We start from the raw sequence: 12,754 nt of genomic DNA on the forward strand, positions 1-12,754 counted from the left end.
CCCATGACATCTGGTTGTGGTCCCACCCAACCTCAGTGAAAATAGCATACGTGCATTTACCCTATCTATACCTCTCATAATTTTGTATATCAAATCTCCTCTTATTCTTCTACATTCTAAAGAATACAGTCCTAAACTATTCAATCTTTCGTCATAACCCCAGTCTTTCAGACCTGGCAACATCCATGTAAATTTTCCCTGTACTCTTTCAATCTTGTTTACATCTTTCCTGTAGGTACTGTAGGTGACCAAAACTGCATAGAATACTCCAAGTAGGCTTCACCAACGTCTTATACAACTCAACATCCCATCTCCTGAACTCAGTACATTGATTCATAAAGGCCAATGTGCCAAAAGCTCTCTTTATGACCCTATCTACCTGTGACGCCACTTTCAACAAATTATGGACCTGTATTCCCAGATCCCTTTGTTCTACCACTCTCCTCAATGCCCTACCATTCACTGTGTAAGACCTACCCTGGATGGTCCTACCAAAGAGCAAAACCTCGCACTTGTCTGCATTAAATTCCATCTGCCATTTTTCAGCCTATTTTTCCAGCTGGTCCAGATCCTTCTGGAAGCCATGATAGCCTTCCTTACTGTCCACTACACCCCAAATCTTGGTGTCATCTACAAATTTGCTGATCCAGTTAACCACATTATCATCCAGATCATTGATATAGATGACAGACACAAATGACCATGCACCAATCCCTGCAGCACACCACAAGTCACAGGCCCCCAGTCAGAGAGGCAACCTTCTACTACAGCACTCTGGCTTTTCCCACAAAGCCAATGTCTAATCCAATTTACTAACTCAGCCTGAATGCTGAGTGACTGAACATTCTTAATCAGCTCCCATACATTATTATCCAGGTAAATGTATCCAGATAATTGTTCAAGATGGATTATGCAACATAAACCAATATCCCAGCTAAATTAGTCATATTAAATTTATCCCAACATGTTTATCTATTTAGAAATTAACTTAATTCCTAATCACTTCATTAAGGCTTACTCCTTTCAGACCTTACCTTCAGTTTAATCTGGGTTTGTTTTTGCTGCTCAGAAAAAAAATGATTGATTTTGGCTATGATTCAATAACAGGCAATAAAATGCATCAATCTGTCATGTCCAAAAGTGCAGCTAAATAGAAATAATAACAAATTATTGCATTGAAACCATAAGTCTATGCTCAGAGTTTGTGAGTGCGTTGAAACTGTAATATAATTTGAAATCTCTTTCCCCTGATTTTAGGGAAATATTTATGTGGCAGGTCTACCATTTGCCAGATGCAATGATAAAGGTCAATTTTAACTCTGCCACACCTGAGGCTGGTATTCATAAATCATTCAAATATGCTTGGAAACTGAAGCACCTCTATATTGAAATCTGGCTGCACTTGGATTTAGCACCGAAAGGGATCCAGTTCGTCATAATGTCATGTTGATTTTCTTCTATCATTCATGGCACTGGAGGCAACCACTGCTGGCCAACTTTAGCAAAATCTTCATTTCCTTTTATGCAATCATATATTTGCTTTTGGATATTTTGTTGATTTACAACTACTTTATTTACTTTTCCGTTGCCTTCATTTCCATCATCCAATTTACAAAGTACCCTGTAAACCTAGCATGTTGCTTCCCAAGTGCCAATGTCAGAGATGTCTCAGATTGGGTCGACAGCATTATTAAGAGGGAGGGTGGACTGCCAGAGGTCATAATTGCATATTAGTATCCACAACGTAGACAGGAAAAGGGAGGAGGTCCTGAAGAGTGAATATGGGGAGCTCGGAAGGAAGCTAAAAAGCAGGTAGTAATCGTTGGATTGCTGCCTGTGCCACACACCAGTGAGGGTAAGAATAGGATAACATGGCAGATGAATGTGTGGCTGGATAACTGGTGTAGGGGACAGGGTTTCAGATTTTTGATCATTGGGATCTCTTCTGGGGAAGGTATGACCTGTACAAAAGGGATGGTTTACATCTGAACTTAAGGGGGACCAATGTACTTGTGGGCTGGTTTGCTAGAGCTGTTGTGGAGGATTTAAACTCGGTTGGCAGAGATGGAAGCCAAAGTGATAGGCCAGATGATGGTGCAGTTGGTGTAAAGGTAGATGCAATGTGTGGAGAGACTGTAAGGAAGGAGAGGCAGTGGGTCAGGCATAAATGCAGTCAAGTGCAGGAGTGCAGAAGAACAGAGGGATTGGGGAAATACAGATCCATAATTCCTTCAAAGTGGTATCACAGCTAGATAGGGGCACAAAGAAAACTTCTGGTACATTGGCCTTCTGTGCTGATGACAGAAATTGGGATGTTACATTGAAGTTGAACAAAATGTTCGTGAGCCCTAATTTGGAGTATTGTGTGCAGTTCTGGTCACCTACCTACAGGAAAGATGTAAATAAGATTGAAAGAGTGTAGAGAAAATGTACAAGGACGTCGCCAGGATTTGAGGACCTGAATTATAGGGCAAGGTTAAATAGGTTAGTACTTTATTCCCTAGAACATAGAAGAATGAGGGGAAATTTCATAGAGGTATACAAAATTATGAGGGGTATAGATACAGTCGGGTGGTGGGGTGGAGACATGTTTCTACCAAAGGAGGTCTAAAGCCTTCTTCCCTCCGTTACTCTGCGGGTCACCCACATGCAAGGTTTAGCACCTGCTTAGCCCACCAACTGCATCATGTGAAGCCATGGGGGCAGGTGGTGAATGGTTGTATGAACAGCTGGTGCACAGCATAAGTCCTACTTATGCGATCACTGACACTAGGCAGACAATCTCTGAAGAGTATTGATAATGGCTGGAGTCACCTGTCTTGCAAAGACACTGCCCAGAAGAAAACAGTAGCAAACAACTTCTGTAAAAAAGTTTGCCAAGAACAGTCATGGCTATGGAAAGACGAAGATGCCTGTGGCGTAACGGCAAGGCACATTATGAACAAACGGTGCATAGATAGGGTAAATGAAATCAGTGTCAGGAAAATGTAGAGGAGGGCTGACCTAAAAGCAGAACAGTGGAGATGATTCAGAGGTGAATGATAACTTTAATAATAGACCAGAAAATAACAAGACACAAAACAAGAGAGAACAGAAACGAAACACAGTAGGCAATAAAGTAAACTTTAGGCAGGGAGGGTGAAAGGCCGGAGCAGCTGGTTCGATGATGATTGAAGAGGACAATGGATGAAAACTAAGGGTTAAATAAGCTGCACATGATGAGTCTGGATGAGGGGCAGGTGAATCCTATTAGCTGGGTGGAGACTAGGAGGTGCCTGCATGTACAGACTGGGAGTTGTTAGCAGAAAAAGACCCAACAGGACCTCCCCCATCCCACCTGTGGGCGGTTCCCGATGACCCAGGCTGATCTGGATGGGTCCAGTGGAACTCATCAACGACAATGGTTCCAAGATGGCACCAAAGGCCTCTCCGCTAGGCCGTACCAATCCTACTCACCTCTGTCCATGACAACATGGATCCATCAGGAACCGTGTAGACTGGGCCGGATGCACTGAGTGCAGGCAGCAACAAACAGACATACAGCTTTGGTCATGGTGGGCCAGCTGAACCAGACTCACTGAAAATCCAAAGTCTGTCATGCACCTGGATGGCTAGAGAGGGGTGCGGAGTGGACACACTGGAGTGCTTCAGAGTGTTAAACTGCCGACATGTAGATGTGACTGTCAGATGCGTCAGCCAGAGAAAGCTTATGCTTTAGGGCCTGGTGGATCTGATTCTCAAATTTCCAGGTGATCAAGTTGAGGACCTGAGTTAATGGAATGATGGTCTAAGGGTCGGTCTCCATTTCAGCTGGAATGGACCATCACAGGGTCCATCGCAGGGTTTAAATGGGGCAGAGTTTGTTAAGTGTGTCCAGGACGGATTCCTGTCACAGTATGTGGACAGGCTGACCAGGGGGAATGCCATACTAGATCTAGTACTAGGTAATGAACTGGGTCAGGTCAAAGATCTCTCAGTGGGTGAGCATCTGGGGGACAGTGACCACCACTCCCTGGCCTTTAGAATTATCATGGAAAAGGATAGAATCAGAGAGGACAGGAAAATTTTTAATTGGGAAAGGGCAAATTATGAGGCTATAAGGCTAGAACTTGTGAGTGTGAATTGGGATGATGTTTTTGCAGGGAAATGTACTATGGACATGTGGTCGATGTTTAGAGATCTCTTGCAGGATGTTAGGGATAAATTTGTCCTGGTGAGGAAGATAAAGAATGGTAGGGTGAAGGAACAATGGGTGACAAGTGAGGTGGAAAATCTAATCAAGTGGAAGAAGGCAGCATACATGAGGTTTAGGAAGCAGGGATCAGATGGGTCTATTGAGGAATATAGGAAAGCAAGAAAGGAGCTTAAGAAGGGGCTGAGAAGAGCAAGAAGGGGGCATGAGAAGGCCTTGGCGAGTAGGGTAAAGGAAAACCCCAAGGCATTCTTCAATTATGTGAAGAACAAAAGAATGACAGGAGTGAAGGTAGGACCAATTAGAGATAAAGGTGGGAAGATGTGCCTGGAGGCTGTGGAAGTGAGTGAGGTCCTCAATGAATACTTCTCTTCGGTATTCACCAATGAGAGGGAGCTTGGTGACAGTATGAGTGAGGTTGATGCTCTGGAGCATGTTGTTATTTAGGGAGAGGAGCTGTTGGAATTGTTAAAATACATTAGGACGGACAAGTCCCCGGGGCCTGATGGAATGTTTCCCAGGCTGCTCCACGAGGCGAGAGAAGAGATTACTGAGCCTCTGGCTAGGATCTTTATGTCCTCGTTGTCCATGGGAATGGTACCGGAGGACTGGAGGGAGACGAATGTTGTCCCATTGTTCAAAAAAGGTAGTAGGGGTAGTCTGGGTAATTATAGACCAGTGAGCCTTACGTCTGTGGTGGGAAAGCTGTTGGAAAAGATTCTTAGAGATAGGATGTATGGGCATTTAGAGAATCATGGTCTGATCAGGGACAGTCAGCATGGCTTTGTGAAGGACAGATCATGTCTAACAAGCCTGATAGAGTTCTTTGAGGAGGTGACCAGGCATATAGATGAGGGTAGTGCAGTGGATGTGATCTACATGGATTTTAGTAAGGCATTTGACAAGGTTCCACACAGTAGGCTTATTCAGAAAGTCAGAAGGCATGGGATCCAGGGAAGTTTGGCCAGGTGGATTCAGAATTGGCATGCCTGCAGTAGGCAGAGGCTCGTGGTGGAGGGAGAACATTCAGATTGGAGGATTGTGACTAGTGGTGACCCACAAGGAACTGTTCTGGGACCTCTACTTTTCATGATTTTTATTAACGACCTGGATGTGGGGGTAGAAGGGTGGGCTGGCAAGTTTGCAGATGACACAAAGGATGGTGGTGTTGTAGATAGTGTAGAGGATTGTCGAAGATTGCAGAGAGACATTGATAGGATGCAGAAGTGGGCTGAGAAGTGGCAGATGGAGTCAATGGTGGAGGCAGACACACTAGTGAAGTTTAAGAGACTACTAGATAGGTATATGGAGGAATTTAAGGTGGGGGCTTACATGGGACGCAGGGTTTGAGGGTCAGCACAACATTGTGGGCCGAAGGGCCTGTAATGTGCTGTACTGTTCTATGTTCTACAACATCTTTGGAACTCAGTCAGAAGAAGATGATGAAATTAAATTGTTTTGAAGAAGATAGCTCACCAGTGGGAGTGGTGGTGAAGCATCATTTGAGCTCCTCAAAAGCATGGCTCATGGCAGCAAACCAGGCTATCCGTGAGGGAGGTGAGAGGAGTGGTGATATGGCTGTAGTTTCTGATGAAACGGCGGTAGAAGTTGGAGAAACCCAAGAAGAACTCTAGGTGCCTGGTCAGGGTCATTCAACAACAGCACGTACTTACTCCAGGTCCAAAGTTATGCCTTGGGGTAAAAAGACATAGCCCAGGAAGGAGATGGCTGAGTTGTTGAACTGGTACTTCTCTAACCTGCAGTCAAGTTGGTGTTCAAGGAGACACTGAGGGACTGAATGGTCGTGGCAGGCGTGGTTCTGGGGGTTCTTGGAGAAGATGAGGATGTCATTGAGGTAAGTGAGCACAAAACTGTGCTGCAAATCTTGGAGGATATCGTTAACGAAGGCTTGGAAACCATTGGAAGATCCGAAAGGCATCACTAAGTATTCATAGTGGTCAGTGGGTGTGATAAGTGCCATCTTCCACTCATCCCCCGGCAGATGCGGATCAGGTTGTATGCACTCCGTAGCTCCAGTTTGGTGGAGATTTGGGCCCCGCAGATGCACTATCCATCAAGAGGAGAGGGTAGTGGTTCGTAATGGCAATTTTGTTGAGTCCGCGGTAGTAAATGCCTCCTGTGCACGTAGAGTCAATGAAATGTGGAGGAGGACAGAGAGTGTGACTGGTGCTGGAATGGGGGACCAAATAGGAGGCACCTCATTTCTACGTGGGGGGCACCACTTCCCGGCTGCTGTTGGTGGTTACTGCTCTGCAGTAGACTCATGTTTTTTCTTCACCAACACACGTTCTTGGGTGGGAGGAGGGGGGTCAAGAGAGCTCCCCCTAATGGCATGGTTTCTGGAGGCATTTGTAATGGAGGTTCTGAAGCTTGAAATGATTCTGGGAATGGAACTGGGGCTCTGGCAGGTCATTCCATGAGATACTTGTCAATACAGAGAGCCAGAGTGATGAGGCTTTCAAGGTCGATGGGATCTTCCGGGGAGACAGCTTGTCTTTCAAGCACTCTGAGGAGCCATGATGGTAAAGGGCCAGCAGCGCTGAGTGCATAAATATGTTAGGATGTTTAGACATCAAAGTGGAGGAAGTGTTATGTCTCCTAATGAGTACGAAGATGGGTAAGCCCCAGCTCCTGATGGGACTTACCCCAGGTTATTGAGGGAGGCTAGAGACAAGACTGCTGGGGCCTTGACCAGTACCTCCGTGTCCTCTCTAGGCACAGGTGAGGTCCTGGAGGACTGGTGAGTGGCTAACATTGTAGCTCTATTTAAGAAGGGAAAAAAGGGAAAATCCTGGAAACTATAGACTGGTGATTATCACGCAAGGTGTAGGGAAATTACTGGGGAAAATCCTTAGGGATAGGATATAAGAGCACTTGGAAACCCATAGCCTAATTAGGGAGAGGCAGCATGGTTTTGTGCGGGTAAGTCATGTCTTACCAACTAAATTGATTTTTTTGACAAAGTGACGAGAGAGGTTTGTGAAGGTCAGGCAGTGGATGTTGTCTATGTGGATTTTAGTAAGGTGTTTGTCAAAGTCTCGCATGGGAGGCTAATCCAGATGCTTAGGGAGCATGGTTTTCGCGGTGAATTGGCTGTTTGGATTCTGAACTGGTTTGCATGTAGAAGACAGGGGTAATTGTTGTAGGGGCCTATTCGAGCTGGAGGTCTGTCACTAGTGGAGTTATGCGGGGATCTGTGCTGGGATCTCTGCTGTTTGTGATGTATATAAATGATCTGGATAATGCAGATGAGTGGGTTAGTAAGTTTGCAGATGATACCAAGGCTGGTGGAGTTGTAGGGAGTGTAGTTGCAGATATCACAGATGGAGTTTAACCCAGATAAATGTGAGGTATTGCACATTGGTAGGGCAAATGCAAGGAGACAGTACACTGTTGAGGGCAAGATCCTTAAAGTTGGTGCTGAGCAGGGAGACATTGGGGTTCAAGTTCGATAGGGTGCTTAAGAAGCAGGGCCAGATTAACATAGTAGCAAAAGTAGTATATGCTACAGGCCCTGCATTTTCAAGGGCCCCGCACTAAATACTTGCAAACTGCATTCTGGTGAAATCGGCATCTCACCGTATTCTCATGACGATCTGGCAACGCTGTTGTTTTCATGTCGGGGGAGCTGCATGGTATGTGTGTGTAGGTGTGTGTTGGCTCCTTGCTGTGTCATGGTGACCTTTGTGCTATCTCCCACACTCCCAAGCCGCTGCAGCGTGCGCTGTTACGCCGCTGGAGGGCGCACCGCTGACTTTGACTTTGCGCTACATTTTGCCATCTGGAGCAGATTAAAGATTTCTGAAGTTTTTGGATATGGAAGGTCATAGTGCTGAACAGCTCGCTCAAAGTTTACTTGACTTTTTAAAGGAAAACGACATTGATAAAAAAGACTGATGTGATCAAAGTTATTACAATGTCAGCAACATGAGTGGCAAGTATAGTGGCTTACAAGCACGAATTAAAGAGCTGAATGAGTTTGCAGATCACATTCCATGTTTTGCACATTCAATAAATTTGGTTGGAAAATGTGCTGCTGAATGTTGTCAAGAAGCATTAATTTTCTTTCAATTTGTAGAAAGCCTGTACACATTTTTTTCTGCTTCGACTTATTGGTGGGATCTCCTTTCTGCTGCATTTTCCGATGGTGGTGGTCATTTGCCCATTGTGAAAAGAATGTCAGATACCAGGTGGTCAGCTCTTGCAGATGCAACAAAAGCACTTTTACGCAGTTTTTCTGAAATAAAACAAGTCTGGGATGACATTTCAAATAACAATGATCAGAAGGCAGAGGGTTGACAACAGGCTCGTGGACTACTTTCAACCATGATGAAGTTGGAAACAGGAATAATGGTCATATTGTGGGATCAAGTATTACAACGTTTTCAAATGACCACTGCTTCTTTGCAATCTTCTGGCCAAGACTTGAACAAAGCTTGTGCACTCTATGAATTCTTGCATGGATATATTCAAGTTACACGGTTTACTTTTTCAGACATTGAGCAAAAAGCCAAGGATCTGACTAAGTGTAAAGATTATCAACAGCAAACTCGAAGAAAACGCAAGCAAAATTGCACGTATGATGATTTCAGTGGTTCCAGCACTCTTGATCCACTTGTTGAATCTCAAACACCTTCCCAGAAGTTTAAAAGCTGAACATTTTTTGCCATTATTGACAGTTTGCTTTCTGCCCTGTCAAAAAGGCAGAACACTTATCTAAAGGTGAACGGTGTTTTTGGATTCCTTCATCAGTTACAGTCGTTTACACCTGAAGAGATCATAAAGAGGTTATCAAATCTTATTAAATCATATCCGGAAGATCTGGAAGAAAGACTTGATGAAGAACTTGTGCAGTTTACTGAACTGTTGAAAACTAATCTTGCTTCTCATATTGGCGCCAAACAAAACCTTGTAGAGTTACAGTTGTATCTTTGATAACTGACAATTCTTTGGAGTCATGTTTTCCAAATGTAGAAAATGCCTTCTGCATCTATTTGTCACTCATGGTTACCAACTGCAGTGGAGAATGCTCATTTTCAAAACCGAAAAGGTTTAAAAATAAACTAAGGAGCACCATGGGTCAAAACAGATTGAATAATCTCACTCTAATGAGCACTGAATATGAACTTCTGCGTGAAATAGACATTTCCAGTATCATCAACAAATTTGCTCATGCTAAGTTTAGAAAATATATCTTTCAAATTGTAGTTTTGTTACTTTTGACATTGGAAATTGATACCTACATATAAGTAATATTATTACTGAAGTGTCAGACATCTGTTGTACTATCTGGCTGTATAGCAAATGAAAAAATTGAATTATTTATGTTTTAATAATGTGCATTTTTAAAATTTAGGGCCCCTTTATAACATATGCTACAGGCCCCGCACTAGCTTAATCCGGCCCTGTTAAGAAGGCTTATGGAATGCTTGCTTTTATTAGTTGAGGCATTAAGTTCAAATGTCAAGAGGTTATATTGCAACCTTACAGAACTCTAATTAGTCCACATCTGGAATATTGCATACATTTCTGGTCACCTCATTATAGGAAGAATGTTGAGGCTTTGGAGAGGATGCAAAAGAGTTTTACGAGGATGCTTCCTGATTTAGAGGGCATGTGCTATCATGAGAGGCTGGACAAATTTGGGTTCTTTAGTTTGGACTGGCAGAAGCTGAGGAGAGATCTGATAGTGGTTCAAAAGATTATGAGATTATTATTGAACAGATATTCTCTGTCCACTCTGTATATGATGTGGTAAACCATGTATATAGGTTGTAACTGGGTTACCTGTCTGAACATGCCTGGACACGCCCCTCTGCTGACTGCTCCTGTGGCTCCTCCCACAGAACCCTGAATAAAGGCAATTGTGCCACTGCTCCTCCCCTCAGTCCAGGTCAGATATTCAGCATGGACGTGGGTCCATTTACTGTTATAAAAGCCTTTCAGTATTTACTCTACTTCCAGTCTTTTGGAGTAATTGATAGTGCATCAATGATAGAGAGTGAACAGAGAGTATTTGTTTCCCAAGGCTGAAATATCTAATACCAGAGGGCATGCATTGAAGGTGAGAGAGCATAGGTTCAAGGGGGGTGTGAGGGGCAAATTTTTTACTCAGAGTTGTGGGTGCCTGGAATGCACTGCCTGGTATGGTGATAGAGACAAATACACTAGAGACTTTTAAGAGATGTTTAGGTAGGCACATAAATATGAAAGATGGAGGGATATGGGGATTATGTAAGTAGGAGGGTTTTTTTTTAATTTACTTTTTAGTTGATTTGGCACAACATTGTGGGCCAAAGAACCTGTTCCTTTTCTATTTCAACTACACTCCGCCGCAAGGCCCTGTATTCCATGGTGTCATCCAGCACAGTGCATGAGCCTTGATACAGGCAAAATATTAGATCTGCTGCTACCCTTTCTCTTCCAGGATGGTCAAAAACCTGGAGCATCTCAGCAGTGAAGTCCCCATATTTGTTGCAAATAGGGATTTTATTGTCCCAGTTAGCCATGGCCTAGATTAGAGCTCGGCCAGAGAAGAGAGAGGTGAGGAAGGCTATCTTGGCCCGGTCCACAGAACAGAGAGACGGCAGGAGTTGGAAGTGTAATGCACACTGGGACAGGAAGTTGTGATATCAGGTTGGAGATCCACCAAAGTGTTTGGGCACAGGAAAAAAAGGGCTCAGTGGGAATGCTACAGAGTTACTGTACTGAGATGGAGAGGTGGATGAGAGTGGCGAGCAGAAGGTCAATGGGTTCCTGCTTCTTCTGTATCGTGTACTCGTGGCAACAAACAATTTCCTTTAGGTGGGTAAATCAAGGGTTCATCCTGTCAAGAAATGCAGAGGAAGTTTGACCCAAAAGCAGGGCAGCAGAGATGATTCAGCAGTGAACAATAATTTTAATCATAGACCGCAAACAAACAAGCCATAAAACAGGAGAGAACAGAAACTGTCAAATGGGGGGTGTTAGTAGTGGACCCAAATGCAAGATACAGACACTGAAGTACTAGGAACTGGACTGGACTAGGCTTAGGGACGGGACAGGACACAGACTGGGAGCTGGGACAGGAACACAGACCTGGGCTAGGACTTGGCTAGGAAAGCGGGACCAGGACAAGGAACTGGGAACTAGGAGTTTGGGCTTGGACTCCGAGCCAGAGACTGGACAAGGACCCAGAACCTGGGTCTTGACTTGGGCTCAGACCCCGAAACTAGGCGAGGATATGATGAGGCTTGGGTTCTTCGAGGCTTGGGTGTGGACTCTAAGCCAGAGACTGGGCAAGGACCCAGAACCTGGGTCTTGACTCAGGCTCGGACCCCAGATCTAGACAAAGACATGATGTGGTCTTGGGAGACAGGAGCCTCGCAGCTTTGGACGAGGACTGGACACTCAGAGCCTTGGACTTGAGAGACAAGAACACAGAGCCAGGACCCCTCTTTGTGAACAGGACATGGAGCTGGGACTCATACACAGGACGCTGAACTCGACAAGAGAGTTCCCAACACAAGGTAGCAGCAAATGGCCAGGCCTACCTAGCAAAGGTGTGGACACAGAGACGGTTCCCAACACAAGGTAGCAGCAAACAGCCGGACTTATCTAGCAATGGTGAGGACACAAAGAGACAGTACCAAACAACGATAGACAGTTTCTTATCTTGACACAGCAAGGCTCCGGTGTTGCTATAGCGGTAGAACTTGACAGTGAAACAGGCAAGGCTTCAGAAAGAAGGGGAAGAGAAGGGAACAGCCCAGCCTCAGAGTAACGGCACAGATGGCCTGGCTTACCCAACAGAGGCAAGGACAGGAAGGGACAGATTCAACCGCAGGGTAACAGCAAAGACAGCCTGATTTACCCCACAGAGGCAAAGATAGGATACTGACAATACAATCCAGCACCTACACTCAATCCCAGGGCCACTTATATTCCCAGCCCCAGGATGAGCATCAGGTGCCTATGATTAAGCCCAACTGAAACAAGGGACAGCCGGAAGACCTGGAGTCCGGAGTCCGGAGTCCATGAACCGGATTGTGAACCGGAATGTGGACTTCACAGACCGGACCATGACAGAAACTAAACACAACAGGTAAAAAAGTAAACTTTAGGCAGGGAGAGTGAAAGCTAGGAACAACTGGTTGAGTCTGGCTGGTTCAATGAGCGAACAAGGACTGTGTGTGAGAACTGGGGTTAAATAGGCTGCAGGTGATCGGTCTGGAATTAGCAGTAGGTCCTCTTCTTATCGTGTCCATGGACAATCTATACATGGCCCAGCCAGAACTGGACACATTTTTGCGCCTTGTTGTTGAATTCAGCAAGACCTGCAACAGTACAGGGTTCCTCTAGCAATGGGCATTGCAGGAGAATTTGCATAGTTTGTGGCACAGTTCCACATTCACAAGTTGTCGGGCTGGTTGTATATCCCCATGTGCTTAGTGACACCTTTGAATGACCTACACCAGACCTAAGTCTGTGAAGGCACTTCCAGATTGCCCAGTTGCAATTAGCTCCTGGGGGAAGGCTTTCATCCGGTGGAATTTCCATCGT

This window comes from Mobula birostris, chromosome 12 (assembly GCF_030028105.1).
Source record: "Mobula birostris isolate sMobBir1 chromosome 12, sMobBir1.hap1, whole genome shotgun sequence".
NCBI lineage: Eukaryota > Metazoa > Chordata > Chondrichthyes > Myliobatiformes > Myliobatidae > Mobula > Mobula birostris.